The sequence below is a fragment of the Triturus cristatus genome, chromosome 9, assembly GCF_964204655.1.
Source record: "Triturus cristatus chromosome 9, aTriCri1.1, whole genome shotgun sequence".
Classification (NCBI taxonomy): domain Eukaryota; kingdom Metazoa; phylum Chordata; class Amphibia; order Caudata; family Salamandridae; genus Triturus; species Triturus cristatus.
Genome location: NC_140592.1, coordinates 25,352,807 through 25,376,435, shown reverse-complemented (window position 1 = coordinate 25,376,435; position 23,629 = coordinate 25,352,807).

Here is a 23,629-nt window from a genome sequence, read left to right as displayed (position 1 = left end):
CTCGATTGCTTGCACTGCAGTACAAGGATTATTTGAAGACAGTGGTTCTAAGGTGCTACTCACTAAAATTTGAGGTGATTTCACTATACAGATAGCTGAAATGAATGCCCACTTACTTGCCCTTCAGAAAGCTGATCTGCCATTTGCCACCCTAAGAGAGTCAAATTCAGTATTCTGTGGACAAGATTACAAAGTGAATTTGCACCTGATCAGATGCAGAGATTTAAAAGGTAACTTGATAAAAACAAAACAGCTTTGGTTAAACATGTGGCTGTTCTGTTGGATAAGCTTCATTTGGTGCATGTAGAATACATAATAGCCCATTAAGGCAAAGGCATCCACCCCAGAGGGAGCTGTGTTGCTGATGTAACTGCAAAAACAACTGTGCAAACCCTTAAGATTGCTGATGTGACTCCATCACGAATGAAGGTCAACACAGATATAATGGTAGCAATACAAGCAACACTGAAAGTAGAAAAGCCCTACTCATAGTTTCCCTTCCAAATATTCTTGTAGCCTCACCACCTCACCAAAGACAATGTTCCTAGGGCTTTTGTAGCTGAAATTGGAGATTGACATATACAAAATGAGTGAGCTAGATTAGACCGAATTAAGTGAACCCATGAAGGATTGGCATCAGAACAACTTGCTATTGTACAGCAATGTCGTTGGCTTATTGACCAAAGAATGCAAATAAATATGTAGAGCAATGTAATATTTGTCAACAAATGATACAGTCTCCTGCTGTAAGACCAGTGCTTACTCCCCTAAGGTATCCAATAAACCCTACGATGTTGTTTTCCTTGACCATGTAGATCTGTTGTTACCGGTCAAGCAATATAAGTACATATTGGTTGTGGTTGACCTGCCATAGAGCCCTTTAGATGTGGCCACACAACACTGCTACTGCGCAAGCCATCATAAACAATTTGCAGTACTACATAGCAATCAAAGCAGTTCATACTTTTCACTGAGACAATGGTCCTAGTTTCACTGCTGAAGTGTTTATGGCTGCTGAATCTGCTCTGGGAGTAAGACTAATATACTGGTTTCCGTTCCATCCGGAATCAAACAGTGCGGTTGAGTGAGTCAGTAGTGTATCGAAACAAGCCTTGAATACGCATTGGATTCAGCATTGACGTGGTTCAACAATCTGTATAGGACTCAATAAAATGCCTAGAGGAGTATTAGGTGGCGGAACACCATGTCAAATGCTTTTTAGCATTCCAATGTATGTACCTGATCTCAATTGAATTTGTTTCTGAATATCCAGGAAGTGAAAGAAAAACTCTCCAATATGAAAGACCCTGAGTCTGCTGCTGATGACTGGCTCCCAATAGTGGGAGAGCTAGTTCTGGGACAGATTCCTGAGAAACAAGTCTTTGAATAGCCTTACAGACCACCTGTTCCAGTTCTTGGCCTATAAAGCGCATACACCATAATCCTGCCTCCACTCCTTTCTGTGAAATAAAACAGGAAGGTGTTGATCGTTCCAATCAAGAAGCACCATGTGGCCGAATCTGTTTACTAGCCTGATGCCAAAGTGCCTCTACGTTAATCTAGTACATCCTCTCCCTATTCTAGGGTTACCCCCAAGAAAAGTACAACTGAGTTAAAATATTTAGTTCCATTCCAGTGACTGATGACCCTCACGTTTCTCCAGCTTTACATCTGTAATCAAGTACTGATCCAGAGGTGGTGCACGCATATCTTCAACAATTACTGTATCTTTAAATGAGTACAATCCAGACCCTGAAACAAGCTATCCTCCTCGCATCTCTCCAAGACACACATGAAATGTCAACTTCTACAATTAGTCGATGCTACAATTGCATGCTTGCTGCAGGTGCGTATATCCACCACCAAGGACCTACAATTGGATTTTCACTACAATACCATATTCTTTTATGTATTACTCCATTCAATGTTATTTTGTTTATGGAGCATGGGCACTATCTTTCTGAAAGTTTAACACCAGCTCAAGTGATACAGGAGCTGCAACCACATTATGCATCACACAAAGCTAAAAGAGACTTTCATGCTGTCAATATCACTTCATATTTACTACACGATATAGTTACTTGAGAAAGGGTCCAGTGACGGATCTTATGTCCTACAAAAATTATTTGAATTCCCAACGTTTTGCGAATTTCATTGGATGACAGTGTCACACTGGGACATCCATGCTGTTAAACAACTGATGACTGCTTTGAGTTTGAATGCTTCATTGGGCAATGAACATCCACATCTTAATGCAGGTAATCATCAGAAGTTGTTTAACTTCCATCCTTATGGACACCACTATATTAAATGATCAAACAGCCAAGGGTAACCATATACGTTTACACACTGAGAGCATTATGGATCTCCGCCAGTTAACAGTTTTAGACTTTAAAATAATATATCCTCACTTTAATGGTGAAGGCAGATGAGCTCCATCTGCATTTTATTATCTGAATTAACTTGAAAAAATGTTAAAGATTTTCATTGCTAATCACAGATTTATACATTCAGCAGCACAGTTTATATATTCATTTCTACAACAGGGTTATAGTTATTGAAAGGAAAATGTGAATATTAATTATTAAATATTATTGGAAAAGTGTTTGGGGTACTACATTTTGGCTGTATGAACTTATATCTTGTTTAGAGCATGGATGATTCCTGAGAAATTATATTTTTGAATGAAACTGTGCAACAGTCTACTTGCATGAGCTTTGCTTGTCAGATTTGAAAACACCATCAGTTGCAAAAATTAGTTTGACACATGTTGGGTATTTGGAAATAGAAAAATGTTTCACTGAAGAGAGTCAAAGAAACTAGTTCACAATGGTGCTTACAACGCCACATAGTTTGGTTCAGATTAGTATATGGCCAGCAGATACTAATATGTGTATGTTCAGGGTTCGGTATAAAGCTACAAGTCCACTGCAAATAGACAAGTTCCTAGGTATAATACTCATTTTCCCAAACATAAATGACAACAATATAGAAGAAAATATAGAAGACAACAAAGTTGTAAAAATGAAATAGGAAAGTATATTGAATGTTGAGTATTATACACTATATTAACTTTAAAACATACATTAACTTAAAAAATATATTACCATAAAAAATATATACTTACAAAATACAAAATATATAAAAATGTCAAGATTACAAACATAAAATATATACTATAAAATAACTGTATAAAAATAAACATAAGATGTAAAAAAATAAAAGTCTTATTTAAATATAAATAACACAAATCACATAACATTAATTACAATTACAAACACAAGGTATTATAAAAGTAAAAATAATACAATAATAACTTTAAATGAAACTAATACAAAATATCACTACAAAATTAAAAATATTTTGAATTAAAGTAACGCTTAAATGAAGACAAAAATTAATTGTAAATAATTTATTAAAAATCGGATACAACAATTTGCCTTGGAGGGGTATTTCATTACTCTCTCTCCAACCTATGCTACAATAGGGACAGTGTTAAACTTTGGAGGGATCAAATTCAATACTCCTCTTCAAAGTAAGCAGGCAGCGGTAGGGAAAGTGTTGGACCCTTGAGGGGGTTAGATTTATTATTCCCACTACAGCATGAACAACAGTAGTGGAAAGTGTTGGACTTTAAAGGGGTCATATTTACTATTGCTACTTCAAGGTAAAACAATAGCAGGGAAAGTGTTGGACTCTTGCGGGGATACGGGTTAGGTTTATTATTTTACCTCCCAATGTAAGCAACAGCAGGGAATGTCTTAGACTCTAGAGGGGTTAGATTAACTATTTCCACATCAACAGGGTACGTGCTGCACTCTTGAGGGATTCAATTTTACTATTCCCACTCCAAAGTAAGCAACAGTAGGGAACTGGTGGACTTTACGGGGGTCAGATTTAATTTTCCCTATCCTTCATTAATACAAAATAAATTACATATTAATAGAATAAACATAAAATATATTTCCAAAAATATATAAAGTACATTTACAACTATATAATATATATGTTAATAAAAACAAAAAACTCTCAATTAACATATATCATTTTAAATAAAATTGAATTCAAAATGAAATTCTTTTTTTTTAGAGATTCAAATTACTCCTCACCCATTACCCTAAAATTCCAACAGCCACTAAAACAAATTATAATATTAAGAGGAGAAAAAAATACACATTATTTTAGAAACTAAGAACACTATCAAATTAATTATTATATCAAAAACCTTGAACGTACTGTAATAATGATCCAAATTATTGAAAACAATTACATAATTAACACAATCAATGTAATAATTAATCAACTAACAATTTTAAAAACATTTTTAAAACAATCTATTAAATATCTAAAAATTGTAAATAATTGATAATCCGAGTAACAATTTAAACTGAATACACAATTTAAATAAATTCAAAATACAATTTCCCTACAAACTGCAGAATCTGCCCACAAATTGGCAAAAATCAATAACCTTAAACTAGATTATGGAATTAAAAAAGACACTTTAGAAATAATTCAACATACATATAAACAAATATTAACAGCCTATAACATAAAATGTAATACAATTACATTAATTATAAACAATGTTATGCACAAATATATAAAAGAAAATGCAAAAGACTTTTAAAAAGATACTCTTATCTTCTATATTCTGTCCCACTTCTTTTTGATATTTGTGTTGCACAAGATTTTGACAGAATACAAGTTTTGCATGGGCTAGGTAGACAATTTGCCATATTTAGCAGTTCACAGAACTACCTGAAACACTTCGAGCAGGAGTTGGTGAGGATGCAAGATGCCTAAATGACCGTTAAGGCAACCATGTGCCACGTGTGACATTCCTCTGTGGTCTTCACTGGACACTAGGTGGGGAATGTACCATTTTGTCCTTTAGAGGTGAATGTACAAGTATTACTTGAAAGGGTGTTCTCACCACGTAGCTCAGGATAAGGGCTTTTCTAGATCACACTGGATATTACAGAAACGTTATGGCTAACTATGGGACCATGCTTGCCGTTTGACAGCCATGACCTACAACAAGTAGACTAGGAGGGTAATCTGAAATTATGAATATCAGAAAGCATTCAATGACTTGAAGGTCGCACTTGACAATGCACCTGTGTTCAAAGTCCCTGACTACAGTCAACCCTTCAATATTTAAACAAATGCTTCCAATGAAGGGGTTTTGACAGTTTTTGACCATCTCAATAAGAAAGGCTGGCAGCAAAATTGGGCTGCCACTGAAAAAGAACCCCTTGCAATGGGCTTGTTCTGTATGCGGCTTCGGGCCTTACTTATTTGGTACCAAGTTTGTGGTCCAGACTGATCACAGAACTGTCACAGATGGATTACATTTATTCATGGAGAAAAAAACAAATTCCTTGAGTGGTATATCTTTTTGAAGATACTGGACTTCACGGAGGAGTACATGGCAGGGTCACAACATGAGAATTCAGATGGATTTTCGAATTGGTTATCTCATTAGGATGACTCAGCTTCTTAAGAAAAGTTCACCTGCATGACTCTGAAGAGCAATCATCCCCATTTCAAGTAAAGCAATAAGATGGTAGTGGCAAAAACAGGCATTTTACCTGTCTCTGTCAGGTGGAATGCCTTACTGGCTTTCCTACCTTTTCAAATTTGTCATCCAGTCCTTTGCACCTGCCCAAACCTTTCTATTAGGGCCTCCTTCATGTGGAGGTAGGACTCTGCGACATACTCCTCCAATGTTAACAGCCTGTCGCTTCCATTTCCTAGCATTAGGTCCAGTAAGGATTTGGAAGTTTTATATGGTATGGCTCTGCGGACTTGCCGTATAGCACACTTGCACAAAATGTCTTGGGCCCAGTCAGGCTCTTTGTAAAGCCTTAAGCTCAACCCTGGGTAGCTACGGCTTAGAACAGCAAGGCTCAAACAACGGTACTAGTACAAAGCATTTAACGGTACCAAACAATGAAATAAGAAAGCCACAGAACACAAAAGAAATCAGATACCAGTTTATAAAAATAGATTATATTGTTATGTATTTTTAGAGGCCCAGATGAGCAGAATTCACAAGAGGGTTTCAGAGATACAGATTTTTAAAGAAAACGTATATCTCAGTTTAACTGCAAACAAGCATTAGTAACTGTAAAGTTTGTGAAAGTTTGAAAAGTTAAAAAAGAGTTGAGTTCGACTATTTCGACCTGACTTGGGTGGCCAAATCTGGCAAGGAGACGGTCTGAAGAGCCAATAGGGAGTTTTTGGACAGTTAACTGTCCACCAAAGCGTTTTCCAGTCCAGTTCCAAACTTTACAGCACGAACACCATAGATTTTAATGGAGTGGTCCTGGATGTTGTGGATGCAAGACATGGATGATGCTCAATTACGCTGTGTGATCAACGGGGGTGCCTTTGCAGTTATTCCTTGGTCCATGGGTCAGGTGGGCCTACTTAGGCCTCAGAGATTGTGGTCCCTCTAAGTCATCTTTGAGACAGTAGAAGGTCAGCTGCGACTGGGCTACCGGTCTCCGTCCACAGTGGTCCCAGCGATATCCTTTGATGGAGGCTGGTGTCCCTCTTGGGTGATCAATCTGGACTTAAATGACACTCCTGGGTCCAACAGACTCGGCTGGAACTTTTGGCTATCGAGGATCAGTCTCTTGAGGACCCCAGGGACAGTCAGCAGTGATTTTCTCAAAGTGGCTACTGGCTTGCCACGTTGGCCTACCTAAGCTTTGTTGGCCGTTGTATAGGTTCCAGGGGGGCAGCCGACTGACACCTGAAGTTACTTCTTTGGTCTGGGGCTTGGGAATTAATTTTCCCTAAGGCAAGAGCCACAGGCACAGTCCTCTCTTCCCTAGCCGAAGGAACAGGAGGTGCAATCCAGCAGGCGCTGCAGCCTCTCTTTGACAATCCAGGGGTCAGCAGGGCAGTACGTCTTTGATCCTTTATCCAGTTCATGCGAGGTGTGAGGTTCAGGGTGCCAGGAGTGCCATGTTTATGCCCAGAGTGCTCTGGAGCATGATGCATTCCCTAGCCAATATGCTACCAAGTCCCCTCTTGGTGATGACTTTCTGGCTGTGTGGCATCTAGCAATACCAGACTGCACTATTCTGACCACTGTCAAGATGTCTGAATCTTTTCTTGGATGTTAGGCGCTAGGTAGTCCACCCTAGAGGTGTGGCTACCTGTGGGCTACATGGCCATAGGAAAACCAGTTTGGGCACTGGTTTCCCATCTCTGTTCCTGCCGCCAGCTTGTCTACTTGAACAAGGGCAGCGACTCAAAAGTGTGATTTGCCTAGCAAAGTCGGTTTTGCCTTTGAAGCTCGCCTTTTGGGCTATCCCCCTAGGTGGCTTCCAGCAAAGGGGAGGTAACACCTCACTCTGTAGCAGGCTGTTATTGCCTCTAAGTCTGGGAGTCGTTCACACTGCTCACAAGGAGCCCAGAAAGCTGTTTGGTGGTCAGTGACAGTGTGAGGCCACTGCACCAACTGGGCCACAGAGTGGCAACTTTCTAAAAGTAGCATTTCTTTAATAGTGACGTTAAAATCGACTTAGACATCAAGTCAGGTTTAAAGCCACAATCCATTTGATCCCTACAGTACCCATCTCAGTGGTCCCTTTTAGAAGTTAACCAGGCTGAGTGATCTGGCAGTAGCTCTGTGTTAGCCAATGGGGCTACTTCAGCAAAATGCCAATTTGTTGCTATCAGGACATATATATAAAATACAAGTCCTACTTATTAGTCTACAACTCCCTTCTATAGGGCTCGATAGGCCTTCATTAGTGAAGACTTACCTATACCGTTAAGGGAAGAAGGGGTATTGCCATTGGTTTTAATGGAAAAGCCAAACTAGCAGTTTAACACTGTACTTCCCGTCTGCAGTGGCAGGCTGGGAGACGTTTTGTACTTTGTCACACACAGGGCAGCACAACCTGTGCTGCAGCCCTGGGTGGACACTCTGCCTTACATGCCCTGGGTAACCTGGACACCATATACCAGGGACTTATAAGTAAGTTAGTACTTGCCAATTGGGGATCGCCAATTCGACATACACTTTGTAAGGAGTTAGAGCACTGGCACTGAGGTCTGGTTATCAGCCCTAAGTGCACTCTCAGAGTAAAAAAACCAGCAGCATCAGTCAAAAAACCTAGGGGTGACCACACAAAAAGGATCATTTGCTTACATCTCCATACATGCCCCACCCCCTCAAGATGAAAGGTGATGAGCAACTAACCACTGTCCTGGTGATTCTCATCATCGAAGTGGAAGATCCTGGAAAGCCCATCTGCATTGGCATGCTCAGTCGTAGGTCTATGTTCCACTGATCAGTACATACCCTGTATGGAAATGGACCACCTTAACAACGTGAGGTTCCTTCCTCTCATCTGCATACGCCATTTGAGGGGTCTCCAAAAATGTGGGGGTGACCAAGCATAAAGACTGTTTCCTTACATGTCCCACAACAAGGATCCCCAGTGTTGTGGCCCTACTTTTCTCATCTTTAGAGTAGGTGTGGGTGAAATTTTAATTATGCCGGAATAATCAGAGTAATTATGCATTATGCTCATGATACAAAATTACGTCAGCTTGAGTAATTAAGAGCAATTTGAGGCAAAAATCCTACCGCAGGAGCACAGGAGCAATGAACCCAGAGAGAGAGTGGCTGTTGGCTAGTGCTGTTTGTGTCCTGCAGTATTTTGTGCTATTTTATAACTGTAAAATGCATCCTTGTTTGTGAGAGAATTACACCAATTAGGCCCACCCCTATTTTTACCCCATGTAAATAAAGTTACCTCAGAAGTTTGTAAAAAATCTGCAGGTGGAAGACAAAGGACACAGATCTTGAAAGCACCCATGTAGAAGAGCAAATATTTGATCTAAAAGTAGGGGGCAGTATTCCATGGTGAATTATATCAATTAGGAACTGAGAAAGCTGGATTGGTTGGTGGCCACGACTTTTCATGGCAGTCGAGGGCAGAAGCTTCAGCAGTGAGCAGCCAGCTCTGTCCGTGCCAGACTACACCCCTGTGTGTTATGGATTTGAATGTAAACAACATAAGAATTAATTGTTAACAATTGTAAAATGTTATGGATAAAATCTACTGTGACGGTTGCTATGTTATATCAAATGTAGCGCAGAAATGATATGTTTTTCAACCTCGATTTTGATTTATATAGATTGAATCTAATATTGAATACAAATATTCAGAGTAGTATCAACTTCAGAGATCATAGATGACATGAGCTTTTAAATAGCTCCAATACATAAAGGTGGACCCTTCTGTGAATAGAAAAACCTTTGGTGAACCTTGTGTTTTTACCCCAGGTGATTTTTCCACCTGATTACAAGTTTTTTAGGTCAGAATGGGGAACAAAGCATGTTTGTGGTATTACCTTATGTAAAATCCATACATCTTGCCCATTACTGACATGTTTGCCCTACAGACGCTCCTGTAGGTTCTACCTTGTGGAAATTGTGTGGGGAAAACGCCCGGGAGGGTGATCATTTGGGAGCCCTCACATATGCACTAAATCATTTGTCCATGTCATCCCCCTCCACACAATGTCTTTGGGCAAATGAAGGTGGTGAGCCCCCCATAGACTCTGTACTTTTGCTGTGATTTCCTTAAATCTAACCCTCTTTCCTTTGATGGCCAGTCTCCTTTCCTCCAGGGCCAGTTCATTTTCTTCCAGCTCCAGGGCTTTTAAGCCTGCCTGTAGCTCTCTTGAGCTTTCTTGGACAGGCTGGTGCTGGCTGAGTTGACTTCACTACCAGCTCTGGAGGGTACCCTTGTAGGAGGACGCTGGGGCATCTTTGTTTCTATCATTCTCCTGAGCATCCTCTGGTTCAGAGGTGATCTGGTATAGCCGTGCTTCTGCTCAGCCCTTACGGGCCTTCCCTAGCTTGCTCCTCTTGGCAGTGGTGGTTTAGCCGCGCTTCTGCTCACGGCTTCACTCTAGCTTGCTCCTCTTGGCAGTGGAGTGGGCTGACTAACCCCTTTCCCTTTATAGAACTCTTAGCTCTGATGTCTGGAGGGTAGTCAACCTTGCCAGGTCAAGCTCCATCTTTCCCTTTTACTTTTCATAAGGTGCAAAAGTTACAATCAAATAATGTAGAAAGCATTTTTTTAAATGACCCAGTTAATGACTTAATCCAAATTAAAATTAAAAAATGTTTTGCTCTAGGTCACATACACTTAATTTCTGCATGGTGTCACTAAATACGAGTTCTACAGCACACTTCCATGCAACAATGTAGGAAACTAGGTTATTAGTTAATAGGGTTGTGAGACCTCATCAAGTAGTAATGCCACAATTTACTCTGAGGTACACAAAAGAGAGGTGAATGGAACTGGTAATTACTCAAACCAGATCCCCGTCCATCGTTTTTTTGCGTTCATTTCCACATCAGTTTAGATCTAGCCTTATGCCAATTAGTCTTAAATCTTAACCCGGCTCCAATGGGAACGTCCAGCCCCAACCAGTGGGCCAGGTCATCCCTGAACCGGAACACAAGCAACCTAGGACCGTTTCAGGCCTGTTTAGGGCTCATCAGCCAGGTATAGCTTTAGTGACACCGTGTGTAGGGGATCCACATCTGGGGGTATCTGTCCCACGGAGGACGACATACTAAAAGACCAGGGGCAGCTCCTCCGCTAAAGCAGAGCACCGCCCCCCGCTTTAAAGCAGCGCAAAGTAATGGAAAGTCCGTTATCATTTTATTTTTAGTCCTGCAGTTGCACTGCAGTGCAGCCAGGTTCAGAGCGGGGCGGCCTCCCCTGACGTCAGGAGGAGGACAGGTAGCTGCACCTTGAGTGTGCATGACATTTTAGCCGACCGTCTTGGGCCGGCCAAACCGTCATGTGCACTGTGCATGTTCTACACAGGCTGCATTATACAGCCTTAGTGGAGAACTTGCCCAGCCTCCCAGTCCCCGTCTGAGCGCCAAACCACGGCGCGCAGACCAATCACAACGCTGCTTAAGCCAGCCTTGTGATTGGTCAAGGGAGTCTTGGCACTTCCTGGTTCCTGCAGAGGAGAGGCGGGAGCCTTTATTTTTTTTTCCTAACCCCCCGCCCAAACCCCCCCTCCCCCGCCACTATTCCCTACCAGCTGCCACTGGAAAATACACAAAAACATGATGGATAATTAATGGATGAATTAATCTCAGCCAATGATAGTTACTCCGGGCTGCATCCCAGGCCAATGTTATTTTGCACACTTCCTCTGTTTGGACCCAGCCATATGCAAATCAGCCTTGCACCTGTGGCAATAGGAAACGTCCAGCCCAGACTGCCAGGCCAGGTCCTCCCTGAACCAGAACACAAGTAACCCAGGACCAGTTTTGCCCTAGTTAGGGATCATCAGCCAGGTCTAGCTTTGTTCCAGTGACACAGTATGCACGGGACCCACATCTAGGCATAAATCATAAAAGTTGGCCTTTTCAAGTGTTTCACTATATTAACACTTTTCAAAGTTGCCTGTGCTAGGGAAACAACATGCAGCACTCAGTCCCGAGGCCTTGTAGCAAAATCATTTGTTATCAAACTTCTGTAAGTCTGGAAGTCAGGGCCTGTGGAATGAGGTAGAACTGCACATCTTGAAGGTGAAAATGTATATTCTGCATTTATTGATAGATGAACATAACAAACAGATTATGCCATTTGTTTTGCCCAGTTTGCATGCCACTGGGACGGTTTGTTTAATATGAGCAAATGTGAGTGATAAGAGCAAGCACAGTCCCACAACCATGTCAGCACCACATCTCTTGTCACTCACCTGTCATATCTTGCAGTATCAGACTGCTCCAGGCGTGTAGCAAAGCCGCCCTGAGCGTTCCTGAACATCAGTCTGTGTCTGGACACCTACTTCGAATCCCAGTTTCCCAGCTTGATCGAATTGATTGAGCCATGCAAAACTGCTTTGTCCCCTTGTGCATCAATCTCTTTTGGTTATCAAATAATCATCCTAGATCGCAGCAGATCTCACCGAGAAGAAGGCATTGAGAGCGAGCGTTTGAATACATTTTAAACAAGCAGCCAACACCATGCATGAGTTAAGCTTTGTGCAACATTTTAGTTTTTACCTTATGCAGCACCCATACATGTGCCATGTTTCTTGAATGATGATTTGCTTTAGTCAATGTTTTCCAACCTTGGTGGCAATTTCAAGGGGGATTGGTGGAACAACTGGGTTTAAACATACGCGTGTTGGCCTAAATTAGAATGCCAATGTCATTGTCTAATTGCTTTTACCAATGATTCTTCTGGTGGTGTCACCTAGATTGTGTTCACAATCTTAGCAATCTGGTCTAAACATGTTTTCATCAATTGTAGGCTTGTCAGGCACAGACTCATTTGATCAGGGCAACATTAGTACTAGCAAAGACCAGATAATTCTGTATATGTTCCTGATGATTGATTCTTCAGGGTCTGTTGTTTAAACTGGGATTATGAGCCATGCTTCGTTGCCTTTTTAAGGCTTCCCAGCGAATAGAACACTTTACCCTGCACCCTTTTTGAAGCGTGCCATTACCCCGCATTTTTTACTCCGCAAAATCTTTTACAATGCAGGGCTTTTGTCACGGGGCCGATGACGGAGAGGGGGAGACGATTCCATACTTACCGGCATCACAGCACCATGAAGTCCTGTTCATTTTATGGCAAGGCCCGGAGGCCAATATTATGCATCGTTCCTTTATTACTACTCAAACAGCAGCAACATCACATGGAATTAGAATACGAATAAACACTCTAGAACACTGAACATCCTTATATCCCCTGAACAGACAGCCATCTTCCTCTTTTGTTGCTGCTCGAACAAGAAGATAAGTACATTTGCATGAACCAAATCATTTAAGGAATATAGATGTAAAAGCTAATTTAGCAAGTAATGTGAGGTTTAAAGAAAACAGTATAAGGTTTAAGGTTGTGAGTTAAGCTTGAGAGGGTCATTTATAAAAATAAAACAAAAAACAGAGTGTTTTAAAGATGAATATGTCGGCTTTTAAAGCGTGAATGACGCATGGGAAGAGAGGCTCAGGTAGTAGTCGAAATAAGTATGTGGATGTTTTTGTAGGCAAAAGCTGGCTTGGTGTAAAGTGAATTTACCGTTTGAAGTTGAGGAGGTCGTTACGTGCGCGAGAGCAGTTGAGCCACGTGCAAGAGGTTTCGAAGAAAGTGTTGCTATGCGCGCTTCAGTGCGTGCGTAGTTACGGACCTCAAGCGGCTGTTAGGTGACGCATGAGCGCGTTTGATGGGAATAGAATGGAGAATTGAATTAAAGGAGCCGCCGTACAAGTGCAACGTACGGCGGCCATTTTGCGAGCTTGGGGAGAGAGCTTTACAGAGTAAAGGATTACATTCGGCCATATTTTGGGAAATCGAAGTGAACCGATGTCAGTTTCTGACAGAGAGCGATCGTTTTTTCTCACAGAAAGGTCGAGTTTTGGTCAGGAAGGTTGGGAATCTGAGAGGTGTTGTTTTGAGAGGTAGGATTAGGAGCTTGGTTGGAGAGTTTTAAATAGGAGGATATTTATTTGGTTTGAGAGGAATATTTGGAAATAATAAATTAAAATATTAATTGAAATGGAAAATATGGAGGGAAATTTGGAGGATAAGATGAAATCATATATGGAGAAAATGTTTGATGGATTGACAGCATCAATAGATAAGAAAATAGAAGATACTTTTGAAAAAAGTATAAGGAAAAGAGACAATAGACAGAAAAGTGGTGAGGAAGAGAACTATTGGACAACTGAGGATGTCGAGGTTGTGGCAGGGAGGTCTGGTGTAAGTGGAAAAAGGAAGGAGAAAAGAAAATATGTGGATAAAGGTAAAAAAATAGTTGGTGATGAACGTAAGGTTCAGAAGGAAAAGGCTATAAAGGCCAAAATAAGCGCAATAAAGGCGCAAAAAAGGAAGCACAGTGCGGTGTCCTGTGATTCAAGTTCAACCTCAGGTGATGTGGAACTGACTTGTAGTTCTAGCCTGGAGGATTCAGATGTTGAAGAGGTCCCTATAAAGAAAAGGAAATATGATGAAAAGGAAATTAAAATGGAAATAGGTGAATTTGTGGATCCTCAAGGAGAGGAAATGTTTGACCCACTGTTGATTCAGCATCCATTATCACCACAGTGGACTCCGGCTGAACATGTAGCCAAGTATATAAGGTTTTGGATTAGAAGAGAAATACCTAAAGAGGTAAGAACAAGGCTACGATCGGAGTGCCCAAGGCCTAGTCTGAATAGTAAGGTGGCATACACACCTGAATTAGATCAGAAGATGTTGGCCTTTATAAATAAAGGTGGTAGGGATCCAAGAAGAGGTCTTGACAAGGGTTTAAAGGGTTTTGGACATCTTGGGCCCGCTGACTAAAGTATTTGACATGTGTGAGGAAGCTCATAGCAGTAACACTGGTGTGGATGTAATTGAGATGCGCCAGCGGCTGCAAAGGGCAATTTGTTTACTCGGAAATGCGAATGCAGCTTTGTGCATAGAAAGAAGAAAGAGTATTCTTTTTAAAATAGACCCAAAGCTTGCAGAATTGGCTGGCAAGGAGTTGGGTGAAGGAAGCGAAGGCCTACTTTTCGGAGATGATTTCGTGAAGGACATGGCCAGATATGTTGGCACCTTCAATAGCTTACAAAAGGTCCAAAAAGACATTAGGAAGGTTTTTGGGCCGGCCGGGAGAACGCGGGGTCGGTTTCCCGGCTGAGGACAAGGCTTCACCAGAAGCAATTTTGGAAGAGGTTCAAGACCCTATGGAGCAAGTTTTGGAGGAGGATATGTGTTCTCGAGGTCAGATATGGGAAGTTTCTTTCCACAAAGGCAGAGGGGAAGAGCAAGAGGCTCGCGTGCTGAGAGGAGACCAAGAGGAGTTTCAGGTAAGACCTCTAGCAGACCATTCTGTTACACAATCAAAATTGGGCGGCAGACTAGCCCAATTTGTTTCACGTTGGGAGGAAATTACTCAAGATCCTTGGGTGTTGGAAACTATAGTTGGTTACAGGATTTCATCGGTACTCCAGTTCAGGTGAGGGTACCACAAATATTAAGATTCACAAAAGAGATGGAAATGCTTGTGACAGAGGAGGTGTTGGCATTGGAAGAAAAAGGTGCAATAGAGCCTGCAAGAGAAGTGCAAGGCGGATTCGTAAGCAATTTGTTTTTGGTAGAGAAAAAAGAGAAAGGAATGAGTCCGGTAATAAATTTGAGAGAGCTAAACGATTCGGTTGGTTACAATCATTTCAAGATGGAAGGGATACACATGTTGAGAGACTTGTTGAGGAAAGGAGATTGGATGACGAGGTTAGATTTAAAGGATGCATATCTAACGATTCCAATATGTCAGGAGCAAAGAGACGTTTTGCAATTCAGGTGGAAAGGGAAGAGATGGAGATTCAAGAGTCTTCCGTTTGGACTAACAAGTGCTCCATGGTGCTTTACCAAGGTGATGAGACCTGTGGTAGCATGGTTGAGATCAAGAGGGATTCGTCTGATTGTGTATCTGGACGATATTCTGATTATGGCAGAGGAGAGGACTCTGGCGAAGGAACAGACGGAATTCGCAGTGAAGGTCATAGAGGATCTGGGTTTTATAGTGAACAAGGAGAAGTCTTGTGTTGTACCGCATCAGGAAATGAAGTTTTTAGGTTTTCAGATACTGATATTGGAATGTGTATTGAAGTTGCCGATGGAAAAGGTAAGGGGAATCAGGAAGGAAGTGAGGAGAGTCAGGAATGCGGAGTGGATAACTCTGAGACAGTTGGCTCGTTTGTTGGGTCTTCTGTCATCATCGATTCAGGCAATATTCCCAGCTCCACTACATTATTGTGCTTTACAGAGGTTGAAGGCATATCATTTAAGGAAGGATGTGAGATATTCACAGAAAGTGAGAATCAGGAAACTCAGGAGGAGTTGGATTGGTGGACAATGAGTTTGGATGCTTGAAACGGAAGGGCAATTTTTGAAGAGATGCCGGAAATAGAGATAGAGTCGGATGCGAGCATGCACGGATGAGGTGCAAGGTGTGGAATGGTTGCAACGGGGGGACAATGGTCGAAGAAAGAAGGAGTGATGCACATAAATTGCTTGGAACTCCTAGCAGGATCTTTTGCGATAAAGAGTTTTGTAAAGGATCGGATGAAGTGTTGTGTTCTTTTGAAAATGGACAATTTGTCAGCAGTCCGGTATGTGAACAAGATGGGAGGTGCTCGGTCAAGGGGACTGCCAGAGCTTGCCAAGGAGTTTTGGGAGTTTTGCTTGGAAAGGGAGATAAAGGTTCAGGCACAGTATATACCAGGGCTGAGCAACGTAGAAGCAGATTGGTATTCAAGATAGCTGAGGGATGTAAGCAATTGGAGGTTGAAGAGGGAAGTTTTTCTGAGTTTGGAAAGGTTGTGGGGTCCGCTGAAAGTGGATCTTTTTGCAGAGAGATTGAATGCACAGTTGAAAGATTTTTGCAGTTGGAGACCGGATCCAGAGGCGAAAGGGGTAGATGCATTTCTTCAGATATGGAAGGAGGGAAGGAACTATGCGTTTCCTCCTTTTTCAATGATCCAGAGAGTTCTGAACAAGGTCAGGAGGGAGCAAGCGGAGTTAATACTGATCACCCCCTTTTGGAGAGCTCAGGTGTGGTTTCCGGATGTGATGGATCTTCTGGTGGAGGATCCGGTACTATTGCCAAACATAAAGGAAATTCTTCAGGATGTTCAAGGGAATGTTCACGAATTGGTGGTGACAGGGCAGTTACGGTTAATAGCTTGGTTGATTTCAGGAGAGTATGGCAGATGCATGGATTATCAAAGAGAGCGGAGGATCTTGTGTCTAAATCCTGGTCAAAAGGGACTTCAAAGTCATATGGTTCAGCATGGAGAAAGTGGAATGATTGGTGTATTAAGAGGGATTTGGATCCCATATCGGCACCTGTGGTAGAGGTGGCAGATTATTTGTCGGAACAGTTTGAAGAAGGTTTGGCGTATAGTACAGTAAATTCAAGCAGGTCGCCGATTTCAGCAGGTCATGCTTTGGTTGATGGAGTTCCTGTTGGTCAGCATGCTTTGATTAAAAGATTAGTTAAAAGTGTGCGTATTATGCATCCACCAAGAGCGAAGTATTCATCACTTTGGGATGTTTCAGTATTATTAAGGGAGTTGTAGAGTTGGGGAGCAAATTCTAGTTTAGATTTGAAACTCTTATCATGGAAGTTAGCTGTGCTTTTATGTCTAGTATCTTTTAGGAGGGTTTCAGATGTAAGAGCATTGGAGGTGAATTCAAGGTTGTTTCAGCCAGAAGGGGTTTGTTTTGAAATTAGGAAAAGAACAATGACTATGTCTAAGCCAATTTTTTATCCTCTTTTTGAGGGGGATAGAATTTTGTATGTGGTAGGTTATTTAAAGGAGTATGAAAAAAGAACCTTGGGTTTGAGATCAAGGAATTGTACACAACTACTAATTTCATATGTAAGACCATATAAGGCTGTTTCAACACCCACTTTAGCAAGGTGGATAAGGGGAGTAATGATTAAGGCCAGTGTGGCTATTAGTGTTTTTGGAGCTCATTCGGTTAGAGGAGCTATGGCAAGTAAGGCCTTCATGAGAGGGTTTAGTTTGAATGATATTATGAAATCGACTGATTGGTCTAATGATAGTACTTTTAGAAAGTTTTACTTTAAGCCTGTGGAAAATGTGTTGGATTCGGTTTTAGAAGAACTTTGAACATGCATAATATTGGCCTCCGGGCCTTGCCATAAAATGCAGATTTTCCACAGTTTTAATGTATAGAAAATCATGATTTTATTAAAGGCACGGAGGCTAATATTATCCCTCCGCTGTGCCCTCCCATGATTGTTAATAAATGTGTTTGTTTTATAGGTTAACAAAGAAGAAAAGATTTGGCATTAAGGACGGAAGGATTTGGAAGAAGAAGGAGTATGTTTATAAGGGACTTGGTTTTTCGCAGCTACAAAGAGGAAGATGGCTGCCTGTTCAGGGGATATAAGCATGTTCAGTGTTCTAGAGTGTTTATTCGTATTCTAATTCCATGTGATGTTGCTGCTGTTTGAGTAGTAATAAAGGAACGATGCATAATATTAGCCTCCGTGCCTTTAATAAAATCATGATTTTCTATACATTAAAACTGTGAAAAATCTGCATTCATACGCAGGCTTCCACTTCGGGATGGCCCTTTACCTCCCCGGAGCTTCCAGCCAATGAGGAGGGCCATACGGAGAACCGGATGACGTAGTCCATCGGGGACCAATCAGGGGAAGTCGTCATGAGGACAAAGGTGGAAGAAGCCATTGGATTGGAGAGAGAGGAGGCGAACGCCGGAAAGGGTGAAGACAAGGAGCCAGGCCAAACCGTGAGGACAGGAGGCAGGAACCGCTCCGCGACTGAAGCTAGAGAAGACGTTCAGAGTGAGGAGTATTGCCAGGAGGCCAACGACCCCACGCTTCGCCCCACCAATCTCCTAGAGGAGCGGGGCTGGACAAGATACGATTCCGCCTTCGGGGGTTTGTAGGGCACTGGGCGGAGAAGGGAAACAAGTAGAGGGAGGACACACTTTTCTTCACCTTGGCAGTTTCTGAAACCGGAGGGCACTCGGTGGAGGGCTTAAATAGAGTTCGGTGTTGTTTCCCAACGGGATACCTACCCTTTGCCTTGGCATTCTGTTTCAACCTGGTAACCCGAGTATTTTCTTTTGTTTATTTTTTTTTCTTCTAAACTGAGGGATATCTCCATTCCGAATCGAGGCGGTAGCAGTTCGTGGTGAACAAAGACAGAGACGCTTCCTGAACTGGACCTGATGACCCCCCCCCCCCAGAAAGGATGGTCCCAAAACGACTGATATTCTAATCTATGTACCTGGTGCTAATAAAACCAAGGAAAAATAACTATACAAATCACGATCTCTCTAAGGTTATTCATGGGGTTGTCCCTTCAGATAAGACTTTGTGACAAAGTGGTGGAGAATGCGGGCAAACCCCGTCTGATATAAGATGGAAAACGTGGTACACCAGCTAAAAGAGGGACAGAGTAAATTGGAATGGGCCTTGGAGAGACACGTAAACCAGGAGGAGATAGACAGTGCCGTGTTTTCCTCTGCCATTCAAAACCAAGGAGAAAACATGACCAAACTGGCAGAGGAACACACGCAATTGAGCCTAGGCCAATGCCGGGGGCCTGCCGCTCCTGGGACGGTTGTACCCCTACAAAAATATGTGCCAGGCGAGGACCCCGTATCCTTTTTTCTCAATTTTGAGAGGGCCGCAAGGGCCAGTGCTTGGCCATCGGAACAATGGCCTTTTTATCTAGCCCCCCACTGACAGGAGAGGCCCAGGCAGCCTATCAGATCGCCAATAGGAAAGGCACTGCTGCCTACACCCACGTAAAGCAATACATCATGGATAGACTAGGCGTAGATGACGAAACCCACCGTTTAAAATTCAGAAAAGAAAGGGGCGCCCCTGGAGATACCCCAAAGACCCTTTTTTATAAGCTAAAGGATACAGCGGACCGATGGCTTAATTAATTAGAATCGACCCGAGAAGAAATCATGGACAAAATCTATCTCGAACAGTATCTGGAAGCACTACCTTATGGAAAGCAGAAGTGGCTCTGACAACACGTAGGGCTAACCTTAGAACATGCTGTGGAGATGGCTACCACTTATTCTCGTGCCCAGAACTGCGGCTTGAACCAGAAAAAACACAGAAAACCCTTCACCCTTTGAGACAGGAAAAGAAGCCAAACAAACCACCTTATGAGCCTTTTCGCGCCATGTATGGAAGACTAGACCCTCACCCTGCCTCAGGTCCCCAATGTTTTGAGTGTGGGGAGTGGGGCCACATCGCCAAATTCTGCAGAAAGAGGAAAGAAAAGGAACCCATGGATATCAGCTATTTGCCACGTTCCATCCTCTATGTGCAGGAAATGGGTCCAGTGTATTATGTAAGTCTGAAAGTAAATAACCAAATCATGACTGCCCTTCTAGACTCAGGATGCAGACAGTCTGTGGTTAGAGGGTAGTTGGTGTCTCCGTCCCAGATCGTCCCCAAGAAGAGGGTGGGGATCCACTGTGTACACAGGGATATAAGGGATTATCCCATGGCCCGCCTAACACTTCACACCAGAATAGGTCAGAAGACTGTAGTTGATGTAGGTGTATTACCTTCCCTCCCCGAACAACTCATCATAGGTATAGATAATCCCCGCTTCTATGATCTCTTGGTTGGGAACCTTAGGGCTTTTACGCAGAAAAACAGAACACACAATACTTTACTCACTGCAGAGCCCTGGGCAATGGATAATCATTTTAGGGTAGCCCAGTTAAATGATAGCTCCCTCAGTAATGCCTGGCAGAGCACTAGGTATTCAGAAAACAATCCCAGAAAGACCTATCCATCTTTCAAAGAACAAAATGGGCTACTGTACCGAGTTGCCAAAGAAGGGGAAGAACCCCAACTGCTGGTTCCTGTTGACTTTAGAGAACAGATTCTGTTCTTCCCTCATTCCCATCTCCTAGTGGGTCATTGTGGGGTAGAAAAGACAAACCAGTCCATACTCAAAAGTTTATTTTGGCCCGATATTTACGCACAGATCAAGCAGTACTGTCAGGAGTGTCCCATCTGCCAGAAGAAAAACCCTTTCATACCACCCAAGATACCCCTACAGCCCTTATCGGTTATAGGGAAACCTTTTGACAGGATAGGTATGGACCTCATCTGTCCTTTACCAAAGTCATAGAGGGGTTACCAGTATGTCCTCGTTATCGTGGACTAAGCCACCCAGTATCCCGAAGCCCTCCCTCTGAGAGCTGCAACTACCTCCATCATTGCTCAGCATTTAATTGAGGTTTTTTCCCAGATGGGCCTTCCACAAGAAATCCTCATTGATCAAGGGACCCCATTTGTGTCTAAACTCAGGAGACAAGTCTGCAAACAATTAGACATCAGACACATAACCACTTCAGTGTACCATCCCCAGACTGATGGTCTGGTGGAACGCTACAACAGCAATCTAAAGCTCACCCTAAAGAAAATGCTGACCGGCGACGGAAAGAAGTGGGATCAACTTCTTCAGTTAGCACTTTTCGTCATACGAAGTCAGATACAAAGCAGCTTGGGTGTCTCTCCCATTGAACTCCTTTTTGGGTGTAAACCTTGCATCCTCCTTGAGATCACAAAGGAAAGTTGGGAAAAGGAAGGGGCAACAGAAGCCAGAGCTCTGTTGCACTATGCCAATCAGATAAAGGCCTGTTTACACAAACGAAGAACCCTTGCACACGACGCTCTGGAAAGAAAACAAGACAGACAAAAACTCTTTTATGACAGGGGTAAACGTTGGAGAGTGTTAGAAATAGGTGATAGGGCACTGGTTTTACTACCCTCCTCTACGCACAAGCTAAGAAAAGAGTGGCAAGGACCATATGAAATTCAGAAACAAATTGGCAAAACCACCTATGTGTTGCGTCTTTCCCCCTCTAAAACCCAAATATATCATATCAATCTGTTAAAGAAACGGTTGGGCCCCCCTCCTAGTGCCGTCCATTGGGTTCCACTAGAGAAAGAAGCTTCTCATACCGTTACCGACACTGTTGTTAAGCCTCACTTGTCAGTGGAAAACAGATGGGTGATAGACGTCTTGCTCCATTCATTTACTGACATCTTCTCGGATCAGCCTGGGAGGACTCATCTAGCCATGCACTCTATACCTACAAAAGAGGGAGTCACAATCAAGCAGAGGCCTTATCGAGTACCTGAAGGCCGTAGGGATGCCCTACAACAAGAAGTCACACAAATGTTAAAGACCAACATCATAGTACCATCTAAGAGTAACTGGTGCTCGCCTATTGTACTCATCCGAAAACCAGACGGTACTATCCTCTTTTGCATAGATTTCAGAGCAGTGAATCCAATCTCCAAACAAGATGGATACGCCCTCCCCAGAGTAGACAAGCCCATTGAACAATTAGGCGAAGCCGGTTATATCACGACAATAGACGTTACCAAAGGATATAGGCAAATTCCTTTGAATTGAGACAATCAAGAAAAGACAGCTTTGTCCACCCAGACGCTTTATTTAATTTCACTTACCGTTTGGCTTACATGGCGGCCCCACCAAGTTCCAGAGACTCATGAACACCCTTCTCGCCCAACACCAAAACTATTCCTCTGCATACCTAGACGACATCATAGTCTACAGTAAAACATGTTCCGAACACCTACACCACCTTCAAATCATACTGTCTGAACTCCGACACGCCAACTTACATGTCAATGCCAAGAAATCCAAATTTGCTTTCAAGAAAGTAAAATACCTGGGTTGTATGCTAGGTAAGGGTTTAATTGAACAGTGTTTGTCAAAGAGAGAGATGACCCAACTTGTTCCAGGGAACAGGGTTCTTAGAACAGGTAAGCAAAGTAAAAAATCCCTGGAAAGCCCCTCATAAACTGAAATATTCACCCAATTGTACTATGGGTTTTGTTGAACCCTCACACTACATTGACCATTCATCACCGTTACATCAGACATCCCAAACTCAAATACAGATTCAAACTGAAATGTAATGCATACACTATTCTCAGGTTAAAAAAGAGTTTACTGTTCTTTAAAAATATGATTAAAATTTCGGAAATATTCCGAAGATATACAATATTAAAAATACATTTAGTACATTACAATATCATTAAACATGATTCCAAAAACAATCATGAACAACAAACCTATTGCAACCCTACTACAAAACAGCCATTGTTCTCTGTTTAAAAATACATTGGATCCCAGAGCTGAGTATAATCTGTCCGACACTTTTTTGTAGAAAGGATTTCCTTTTTATCTAAAGGTCACTTGCTCTTTAGGATTCTTGAGTTACAGAAGCGTCGACGCGTTTCGGCAGTCTACAAGCTTTAAAAGCTTAACCACCTTCCTCAGGACAATTGTATGGTCTGCTCCTTAGATTTGTCGCTGCAATCTTATCCTTTTTTTCTCATACAATGCCGACACTTTCACCATCTGTTGCTCTGTTGATCTTGGTGATATGTGTGCTTGTATTAATCATGTATATTTAAAGGCCACGTATATAGACTTGAATAAAATCTTATTTAAAATATATGTTATGCAAGAGTGGTTTTTCTACCCGCACTTCTTTATATCCTCGTAGACTCGTGATATGTCTATCCGGACGGTAATTAACGATCTTACTTCTATGCGGTGCTATTCGTCATCCCTTTTCCTCGATGTGAAAAGAGATGACGAATATACGTGGCCCTTAAATATACATGATTAATACAAGGACACATATCACCAAGATCAACAGATGGTGAAAAAATGAGAAAAAAAGGATAAGATTGCAGCGACAAATCTAAGGAGCAGACCATACAATTGAAAAATAACAAGCAGGATTGTCCTTAGCCTTAAAGCGGCAATACAACAGACTTTTCCTACGATATTAATTGTACAAACAAGAAGAAATGTGACCCCGTATCGCACTTTGTCCTGAGGAAGGTGGTTCAGCTTTTAAAACTTGTAGACCGCCGAAACGCGTCGACGCTTCTGTAACTCAAGAATCCTAAAGAGCAAGTGACCTTTAGATAAAAAGGAAATCCTTTCTACAAAAAAGTGTCGGACCGATTATAC